Below are 10,616 nucleotides of genomic sequence, written 5' to 3'. Positions count from 1 at the left end.
CAGCTCCATGATTGAGCTACATCTCAGCCCTTTTAAAAGTTATAAAATTTTGAGGCAGGGCCTCACTTGTTGCCCAGGCTGTCTTTGAAGTTGTAATCCTCCTGCCTCAGCCTCCTGAGAAACTCTTTTTTTTTTTTTTGGTATCAGAGATCAAACTCAGGGGCCCTTGGCCACTGAGCCACATCTCCTGCCTTATTTTGTATTTTATTTAGAGACAGGATCTCACTGAGTTGCTTAGTGTCTCACCATTTCTGAGGCTGGCTTTGAACTCGAGATCCTCCTGTCTCAGCCACCTGAGCTGCTGGGACTGAGTAACTCATCTTTCTTTTACAAAATGCTTCCCAGTCCTTTGTGTTTTGTGGTTTAGATGTGAGGTGTCCCCAGAATTTAATGTGTGAGACAATGTGGGAAGGGGCACTGATTGGGTTGGAGAGCCTTATCCTGACCAGGGCACCAATCCTCTGATGGGGTTGACAGGTGGTAGCTGTGGGCAGATGGGGTGTGGCTGCAGGAGGGGTCCCTGGAGGCAGGACTCTGGGGCTCCTGTGGGTTCCTTGTTGAGCAGGGCTCTCTCTCTGCTTCCGGGGTGGGGCTCAGGCAGCTTCCTCTGCCGCACACTTCCACCGCGACGTGCTGCCTCACCTGGGCCTAGAGCGATGGAGTTGGCCGTCCACGGACTGAGACCTCCAAAACCACGGACCCCAAATCAACTCTTCCTCTTGTAATTGTCCTCGTCAGTTTTCTTGGTCGGAGTGGTGAAAAACTGAGTCGTGGTGTCTCATGCTGTTTGTAACCAGGGCACGAAGTGGGGGTTCTGCCACGAGCCCCCATTGACCCATCCTGACCTGAGGCAGCCCCTCATGACATGGCTTACGGTGTTAAAATAGTTTCACTGAAGAAGTTGGCACCGTCCTCTGCAGGTGTTGGCCAAGATGAAGTCCCTGAGGACCCCTGCACTCCACGTGTGTCCCCTGGCTTCAAGCAGACTTGTGAGCGGCCCTTTCTCCAGCTGGGAGGGTGAAGGGAAGGGGTGCCCCGCAGGGCCAGCTGCTCCTCCAGTCAGAGCCCAACTTCCTCAGAACCCTCGTCTCCCGCCTCCGAACCCCAGAGCGTGGGGCTGCCTGCGTGGCGACCTGAGTGCTGAGTGCCCTGGTGATCCTGACAAAGGGACCTTCCAACAGTGGGGTGGGCCCACTGAGCCCCCCACAGACAGGAGGGTTGCAGCATAGAAAAACGTTTTGTTTGTGTGTTTATTTTCAAAGACAAGAAGATTTAGTGCCTTTAGGATTGATCAAGAGGGTGTGAGTTACTTGTTCCAAAGTCTTCCAATCATTGCCCTTTTTAAAATCGCTGTGGATGTCACGAGAGGCCCGGTCAGAGGGGACCACTGACAGGTCACCAGCTGAAGTCCCGTCAGAAGGAGAAGCCAGAGGCACACGGGCTCTTGGCCCTCGAAGAAGGGGAAGGGGATGATGGGGACAGGGCCTCTCTGTGAGCCCTTCTCAGATACAGTGACTAGGCCAGAAGTGCAGGTGCGGCCATTCTCAAGTCACATCTGGATCACTGCTCACCCGCTCACCAGGCAAACTGCACTGCGACGTCCTGGTCACTGCTGTCCTTGGAAAGTGACAGCAAATTGTGCCCTCATTTCTCTCTTGGGTGAGATTATTCCCCATCTGAGTGGATCAGGCTGAGGGCAAACACTATCCCCAGTTGCTGGTCCACCGTGGGTGACAGGTCCCTCGTGAGCATGGCAGGCCCAGTGGTGGAACGGGATTTTGTGTGTGTGTGTGTGTGTGTGTGTGTGTGTGTGTGTGTGTGTGATTGTGTGGGTAGGGGTCTGGCCATGAGATTTTTTTCCAGACAAGCTGTCATTTTTCTGCATTAAAATAATAGCCTGATTAATTTTAATATTTGCCTGACTGCATCTAAGTCTGTGTCACAGGGGGAAATTACTAATAGGTGAGTGCCAATCGACAGTGTGGAGCTTTGTGCTCACCCCACCACGGGGGGATCACCAGCAGCCGATCACTCCAGCAGCCTCCAGACAGCTCCTCAGAGGCTATTGAAATTCCAGTCATTTCCACAGCCCTTCCCACCTAGGTAATTGTCAACTGGCCCTTATCATTATTTATTATGCAAAATTGGATTTTTTTGAAGCATGAAAATGAAGTAATTTCGTATGCCAACAGTTAAAACTCTCATGTGTATTCTGATGACGTCCGTGTTGATAAATTCACTTATGATGAGTGACAGTGTGAGATTCCAGGGTCAGGGGGTCAATCTGTGGAAGGCGTTGATGGAAATGATAAACGAAATACCAGAAGAGCACGTGCCCTCGGGCGGGAGGTGCCCAGGCCCTGCCTGGCCGCGCTGTTAACACCGGGCTGTGGCTGTGTGTGACGAGGACCCCCTCATCCTGAGGGGGCTGCTGCGTGTCTGGCCCTCCAGATGTTGTTGCTGCTTAGAAATTCCTATTGCCCTTTTGCTGGTCAATGCAGAATGACCTTCTCAGACCCTGAGGCTGTCGAGACCCTGATCATTCCTAGCACCCAGTCAGGCAGGGCGCCTTTCCTCCCAGCAGGCAGAGGCTCTGTCCTTTGTCACCGTCCAGTCTCCTCTCTCTTCACCACTGGGCCTTTAGGGACAGGCTGTGCAGCTGGGCCCACAAGATGGCTGAGGTGGCTGCTTCTCATCCTGTGGTGGGTGTGGCCTCCGCCCAGACAGAGACCGGCCTTCAGCAGCAGGAGGCTGGGGCTGTGTTCTGGGCCTGATGGGCAGAGATCATTCAAGGGCCACCTCGAGAGCCCTGGAGCCCACAGGGCTGCCGAGAATGGAGGAGATTCAGAGGCCAGGGCCTGGCTTGTCTGGAGTCAAGGCCGACCTCAGGGCCCAGGCAGACGGGATGAAACCAGTGGGTGGGGCTGAGCCGAGGCTGGGGGGTGCTCAGAGGGACCCCCCAACTCCCAGGGCAGCCGAGGGTCAGGGTCAGCTGCCCGTGGGTTAGGGATATCCATGGTTATGGAGGAGGCGCGGTTTCTGTCACTGGGCCCTCGAGAGTGGACGGTCCCTTCAGTGGAGGTCTCACGGACCTTCTGAGAAGGTTTGTCTGGGCTGGGAATGCGGGAGGGTTGGAGCCCCACACCGGCACAGCGGGCGGCAGCAGGGCAGGCGGGTTCTGCATGAATGTTTCCCAGGGAGGGACGCTGGGCAGCTGAGTGGTGCTGAAGGTGGGGTGGGGGTGGGGTCAGGTGCTCCCTTTAGTCGGGCTCAGCAAGTCTGAGATGGCCCTGAGAACCTGCAGCCCACCGTGGACAAACACCCAGGGATTGGAGGCGTGGCCTGAGGCCTGGGGTCAGGAGGTGAGCCTTCTCCACCTGAGAACAGCACTTCCTTCTTATAGGGCCATTTCTAGGGCACATCCGAAGCCCACATGTGACACAGCAGGAAAGGTCTAACCCTCCCCAGGTCTTCACAGCACACATTGGGTGCCCCGGTCCTGTGATGGGGCAGTCTGGGAAACGCTGAGGGTGCTTAGCCCCATGGCCAGGACCAGGGGCTGGACGGGGAGGAAGGGCCCTCTCTGGAGCCTGCAGAGGGAGCCCAGCCAGTGCCTCCATTTGCAGCTTGTGGCCTCTGGACTGAGAGGGCAGCCTCCCACTGTTCAAACCCACCTTGCTGCCTCCAGTTCTCTTCTTTTCCAGATAATTTTGGCTGTTCTGGTCCCTGGTTGTTGCATATGACTCTCAGAACCAGCTTCTCAGCTTCTGCAGAGACCTCAGCTGGGGTTCCGGAGGGATCACGTTGAACCTGTAGGGCGTCAGGGTACGACTGTCATGGAAACCAGGTCAAGTCTCTCAACCCATGACCTCGGGACACCCTCCTATTACCCAGACCTTCTTCTTCTTTCTTTTTTCAATCATTAGAAAGTCATTTATTTTTAAATCAGCAATAAAATAATCAAATTTACATTTAAAAAAAATACAAAGACCCTTCATGTGTTGCACTCCAAACATTAACCCCCAGGCCTTGGTCTCGGCTGACGGTGAAGGCCTGCAGCTGCAGCCTGACTTCTCCCGTCTCAGCCAAGGGGAGAGGGCACCCCTCAGGCTCTGTCTGATGCTGGGTAGTGAGAGCCGAGGAGCCTTTGCACAGGAGCTAGTGGGCAGGCCTGGACCAGGTGCTCTCTTTGCCTTAGCTTTACAGTCAAAGCTGAGACACAGCGACACCCAAGTCAGGGAGCCTGGCAGAGATCTAAGGCTACCCACGGCTTAGCAGCCACTACACGAAGATTTCCTGGATGCTGCTTCCTCTGTGCCAAGAACTGGGGAGCCAAGGACTTGTCAAGCTCCTTCACCCAGTGGCAGGTAGCCCTGGGTCTCTCCCAACTCACCCAGCCCACAGCAGGACACCCCTAGGTCACGTGGGTTGCTGTGGGATGTCCCAGGGGAGCCAAGCAGAGGCAGCTGGTAGGGAAAGGTGTCAGGATCCACTCTACCTGCTGCACAGGAACCGGAAACCAGCTCAGTCCTCAGTCTGCATATCTCATTTGATTCTCCCAGTTTTCTTCTAGAAAACAACTTTGTGGATGACATAAGAGGATCCTATTTCTACCATGATTCATTTGTAGGTAAAAAGGAAGGATAGCATCTTCAACAAATGGTGCTGGGAAAATTGGAAATCCATATGCAACAAAATGAAATTGAATCCCTTTCTCTCGCCATGCACAAAAGTTAACTCAAAATGGATCAAGGAGCTTGATATCAAATCAGAGACACGGCATCTGATAGAAGAGAAAGTTGGCTACGACCTACATGCTGTGGGGTCGGGCTCCAAATTCCTCAATAGGACACCCATAGCACAAGAGTTAACATCTAGAATCAACAAATGGGACTTACTCAAACTAAAAAGTTTTTTCTCAGCAAAAGAAACAATAAGAGAGGTAAATAGGGAGCCTACATCATGGGAACAAATCTTTACTCCTCACACTTCAGATAGAGCCCTAATATCCAGAGTATATAAAGAACTCAGAAAATTAGACAATAAGATAACAAATAATCCCATCAACAAATGGGCCAAGGACTTGAACAGACACTTCTCAGAGGAGGACATACAATCAATCAACAAGTACATGAAAAAATGCTCACCATCTCTAGCAGTCAGAGAAATGCAAATCAAAACCACCCTAAGATACCATCTCACTCCAGTAAGATTGGCAGCCATCACGAAGTCAAACAACAATAAGTGCTGGCGAGGATGTGGGGAAAAGGGTACACTTGTACATTGTTGGTGGGACTGCAAATTGGTGCAGCCAATTTGGAAAGCAGTATGGAGATTTCTTGGAAAGCTGGGAATGGAACCACCATTTGACCCAGCTATCCCCCTTCTGGGTCTATTCCCTAAAGACCTAAAAAGAGCATGCTACAGGGACACTGCTACATCGATGTTCATAGCAGCACAATTCACAATAGGAAGACTGTGGAACCAACCTAGATGCCCTTCAATAGACGAATGGATAAAAAAAATGTGGCATTTATACACAATGGAGTATTACTCTGCATTAAGAAATGACAAAATCATAGAATTTGGAGGGAAATGGATGGCATTAGAGCAGATTATGCTAAGCGAAGCTAGCCAAGCCCTAAAAAACAAATGCCAAATGTCTTCTTTGATATAAGGAGAGTAATTAAGAACAGACTAGGGAAGAAGAGCACAAGAAGAAGACCATCATTAAACAGGGTTGAGAGGTGGGAGGGAAAGGGAGAGAGAAGGGAAATAGCATGGAAATGGAACGAGACCCTCAGGTTTATACAAAATTACATACAAGAGGAAGTGAGGGGAAAGGGAAAAATAATACAAGGGGGAGGAATGAATTGCAGTAGTGGGGGTAGAGAGAGAAGAGGGGAGGGGAGGGGAGGGGAGGGGGGATAGTAGAGGAAAGGAAAGGCAGCAGAATACAACAGACACTAGGATGGCAATATGTAAAGCAATGGAAGTGAAACTGATGTGAATCTGCAATCTGTATAAGGGGCAATATGGGAGTGCATAACCCACTTGAATCAAAATGTGAAATATGATATATCAAGAAATATGTAATGGAGGGGTAAGACAAGATAATACAAATGGAAGAAATGATTTACAGTAGAAGGGGTAGAGAGAAAAGGGGAGGGGAGGGGAGGGGAGGGGGGATAGTAGAAAATAGGACTGACAGCAGAATACATCAGACACTAGAAAGGCAATATGTGAATCAATGGAAGGGTAACTGATGTGATACAGCAATCTGTATACGGGGTAAAGTTGGGAGTTCATAACCCGCTTGAATCAAACTGTGAAATATGATGTATTAAGAACTGTGTAAGGTTTTGAACGACCAACAATAAAAAAAAAAAATGAAGTCTTTGGTAAAAATTTAACAGAGGGTTAGATGTATTAAAAGAACCGGGGACAATGAGGTTAATGAATAAATAAAAGTATTTAAGAAAAAAAAAAAAAAATGCAACTTACCTAATTTTTAGTCTAGCTCAAAAAAAGTTTTTTTTTTTAAATTTTTATTTATTTATTTATTTTTTCTGAGGTCATAGTATCTTCCTTCTCTAGTTTCCTATTTCCTGAGAAGCAGGCACATATACGTTCATGCACCTCACATACACACTTCTAAAAATACCCCTGAACACATGAGTGACTGAACACTCAGCCTTACGAGACCTTTTCAGAGTCTGAGATTCTAGCACCTTGGCCCCAGCCCAATTTTAAGTCCCTGGTTGATTTTGGCTTCACAAAGAGTCACTCCAAAGGCAAAAAGCCATTTCCCAAACTCACAGGGAAACAAGTATTCCAAATCCTCAGACTTTGAAAATGGCCACGTCAGAAGACGGTCATCCTGGTCCCTCTTTGAGTAAACGTGAGAACATAACCTAAAGAAAGACCAAATTGGCCCCCAGGTGGATCCTACTAAAAGCTTGATTTGAAGTTTAATTTCAAGCAAGTCAACCTTTTGAACCCAAATGGCATCGGCCAACCACTCAGGTTTTCAGGACCGACAGGACCGGCATCCTGCCACGCAGAGTCTCCCATCTAACCCTCCTGCTGCCAAATCTAGAAGCATCCCTCTGCTTTGTTAAAGATACTCCCCTAGAAAAATGCCTGTCGTTTCTGGGAGAATCCTCCGTGGGGTAGAAGACGCAGCACTTGGGACCGTCTCTTTCCAAGGTGCAAGGCTTAATCGGGCACAGCCAGGAGGGAAAAAGCTGGGTCAGTCCTGGGGCCCAGGAGGAAAGGCCCTTCAGTTGCTGGGGCAGGAGTGGGTTTGGAGGAGAACTCGGGGTTCATCAGGCAGGTAGATTCTTCCAGGGATGGACTGACTGTAGGTCAGCCTCAGGAAGGCCGTTCAGACTCCATTCCCATCTGAAGACAAAGGTGGTCCCGCAAGGCTGCAGTGAGATCAGGTGATCTCGGAGCAGCAGCCCGGCAGGCCACTCACGCAGCCCAACGGAAAGTCCAGGGATGGAGGCTAAGGTGCCCAGCAGCACGACCACCATCACAGTGATGGTCATCGATTTCTCCCGGGCCTGACTCTGGTAGTTCACAGCTCTTGGAGTTTTATCTCGTGCCTTCTCACACCGTCCACTGTGTTCATGACGTCCAGCTCTAGGCCATCTAACCTCTGGCACTGGTCCTCCACCAGCGTGGCACTGTCCATACACGTGTCAGGCAGTTCTTAAGGCTGCTCTGCAGCCTCCCAATGTCCTTATGCCCACCCTCGGTCTCCCTGACGGCTTGCTTGGGAATCTGGGAGTCGGTGATCCCAGAAGTGAGATGGCAGGCGGCCACTTGGCAGCATCTCCTCCACTCCTCTGCCTTGTCTTGTTGCCAGTCATCACCAGCTGCCTGGGTTCGCCCTTGGCTGTGTTCCCAAAGTCCCCCCGAGCCTCATTGTACCTGGTCATCGCCTCCACAGACTTCCGAGAGAGAAGGCCTGCTGATGAGCGGACCCCACCTCTTCACTGTGCCTCTCCAGCTCTTCAGTTTGTTCCCGACACTGTTGGCCCTTTTCTTGGTCTCCATTGTGAGCTCCTCAAGGTCATCCTTGGTGTTTGGCTCTGGAATTGGTGCAGAGAGGATGATACTCTAGAGTTTCTTTGCTTCCTCCACGTGCTCTGATATCTTGCCAATGTTGAGCTGCGTCTCCTCGATCTCAGAAAGAATCCAGCCGTGAAAGCCGTGTTGACAACCGCGACCTCCACCCCCTGGGCCTCATGGTCCTGGGTCAGCTGCTTCGCCTTCAGTGCTCCGGCTGGTCCTTCATCCTGGGGTCCAGGTGCCCAGAGGCAAGTAACGTGTGGAACCGCTGGAAGTGGCGGCCAGTCTCTTCGGGGCCAGGGAGCTCCAGGTGGGGCGGGCAGCGGGCCTCGTTAGGAGGAGCGTCCCAGGCCACTGAGGCTCTGCAGGCTGCCTCCTCCACCCCCTGCCTCCTCCGAGCGCTGAGAACCGGGCTCCCTAACAGACCTTCTTAAGTTTATCTCAGCAACGTCACGTAGTGTTTAGAGTGTAGGTTTTACGTTCCTTCTGTTAGATTTATCCCTATGCATTTTTTTTTGATGCTATTGTGAATGGATTTATTTATTTATTTTGGTTCCAGGTATTGAACCCAGGGGCACTTGACCACTGAGCCACTCCCCCAGCCCTACTCTGCCTTGTATTTAGAGACAGGGTCTGCCTCACTGAGTTGCTTAGCACCATGCTATTGCCGAAGCTGGCTTTGAACCTGGGATCCTCCTGCCCCAACCTCCAGAGCCCCTGGGGCCGCAGATGTGACAGTTGCCCGGCTAGTGTCTAACTTGGTGTCTGTGTTGCCGTGGCAGGTGTGCAGAGACTCAGCCCGTCTTTACATGTCCATTTGCTGCTGACGCCTCCGCACCTGCCGTTTCCTTCCTTGGGGCCACATCCCTCCTGAGGAGAAGGCGAGATCCTGGGGACCAGGGGATGAGGGGGAAGGGGGCAGGATTCGGCCGAGAGGCAGGCTGAAGAAAGACCCCCAGGCACAGGACCCCCGGCAGCCCCCACAGCCCTGGGCTTTGGCTCTCTGGCCCTTCTGTGCCATTTGCAGAGCGGAAAGGTGAGCATCTGCCTGGAGGAGGCGGGCCAGAGAGCAGCCTGCAGGAAGCAGTGAGCACACTAGGGGGAGGACGGCAGCCACGGACAGCCAGAATGACACTCCTCAGCAGGAAGGGGACACGGAGAGCCTCGTGGCTCTCAGGAGAGTGACTTGTGGTGACAGCAATCTGACCCTCAGTGCTCCCTGGCTTCCTGTCTGATAGTGTGATCTCTCTCCTTCATGTGCTCACACCCAGGGGCTCTCATCAGAGGCTCTTCTGCACTTTCAGCCTCCAAGACTGAGAGCTAGACAAGCCTCTGTTCTCTGTAAAGTTACACTGCCTCAGATATTCTGTTACAGTAACAAAAATGTACTCATGCCCACAGACAGTTCTAGAGTGAGGCATCTGAGCAGAACCACATCCGACCTCCTCCATGGCACCACGACTCGCTGCTGTGTGAGCCCTCAGGTCGCGAACCAGCCGTGAGTCCTTCTGGGACCTGGGCAGTTCAGGTAACTCAGTGGCCGATTTCTCAGAAGCCATAAAGAGACACTGACTTGACATTGGGCTTCCCAGCTCCAGGGCCACCGCGTCCAGACACATGCTGCACCACATCGACGGCCAGTACATACGCCATGTCCAGTCCTCCTGAGGCAGCCATTCCTGGGCACTGCTGGTGCCCAGGTGCCCGGCGGGGCTGCTCTATCATCGGGAGGCTCCCCCATCTTGGGCTGGTCTGGCCCAGACCTTCCTCCTTGGAGGGGTCTCCTGGCCCATCACCAGACCTCCTCCAAGCGTGGCCCAGGTAGGCTCACAGCTGGGACAGCCCACTGCCCAGGGCAGGCTTCAGTAGAGGTTTCTCAAGGAAGAGCCTCAGTGCGGAGAGCAGAAGGCTCTGGGCGAGGCGGAGCCGGCCCCTCACTCAGGCCTGCTTGGGGTGTGGGAGGTGGCCGGGCCTGAGAGGCTGGGTTGCCCGCTGCGCTCAGGCCTGGGCCTCCCCTGGGCCTGCTTTCTTAGGGCTCCTCTAAGACCAGCAGCTGGGAGCCAGTGCTGTGCTCCATCCTTTCCTGGGGGCAGTGCGTCCAATTCCAGGCCTGGGGCTGGGAAGCCCAAAGGCCGGTCCACGTCTCCTTATGACTGCTGAGGAATCGGAGGCCCGTGAGGTACCTGACCTCCCAGAACTCGCCGCTGGGGGAGCCGCTCAGCCTCCGCCCAGTGGAACGGCCTTCCTTGACCGCCATGCCAAGTGGGAATCCAGGGGACGCCTTCTGTGAGGGGCTCTTGATCAGCCCTGGGGAAGTGAGGAGGTGGGGGAGACGGAACTTGCCTTCTGGGGCAGGTCTCTCTTTTCATTTATTTGGTGCTGGGATTGAGCCCAGGGTCACTGACCATTAAGCCACTTCCTAGCCTTTTATTTTTTACTTTCGATGCAGTCTCACTAAGATGCTTAGGGCTTCACTAAGTTGTGAAGGCTGGCCTTGAATTCCTCATCCTTCTGCCTCAGCCTCCTGAACTGTTGGG

At 52.6% G+C, this 10,616-nt stretch overlaps 1 pseudogene; it reads right to left on the bottom strand.

Annotated features, from left to right (window-relative positions):
- Positions 1-7,328: 7,328 nt before the first annotated feature.
- On the bottom strand, positions 7,329-10,336 carry LOC144372656 (syntaxin-3 pseudogene; annotated as a pseudogene).
- Between the last annotated feature and the right edge of the window lie 280 nt (positions 10,337-10,616).

This window comes from Ictidomys tridecemlineatus, unplaced genomic scaffold (assembly GCF_052094955.1).
Source record: "Ictidomys tridecemlineatus isolate mIctTri1 unplaced genomic scaffold, mIctTri1.hap1 Scaffold_1414, whole genome shotgun sequence".
In the NCBI taxonomy this organism is placed as follows: domain Eukaryota; kingdom Metazoa; phylum Chordata; class Mammalia; order Rodentia; family Sciuridae; genus Ictidomys; species Ictidomys tridecemlineatus.
This window is presented reverse-complemented; position numbering and strand designations above follow the sequence as displayed.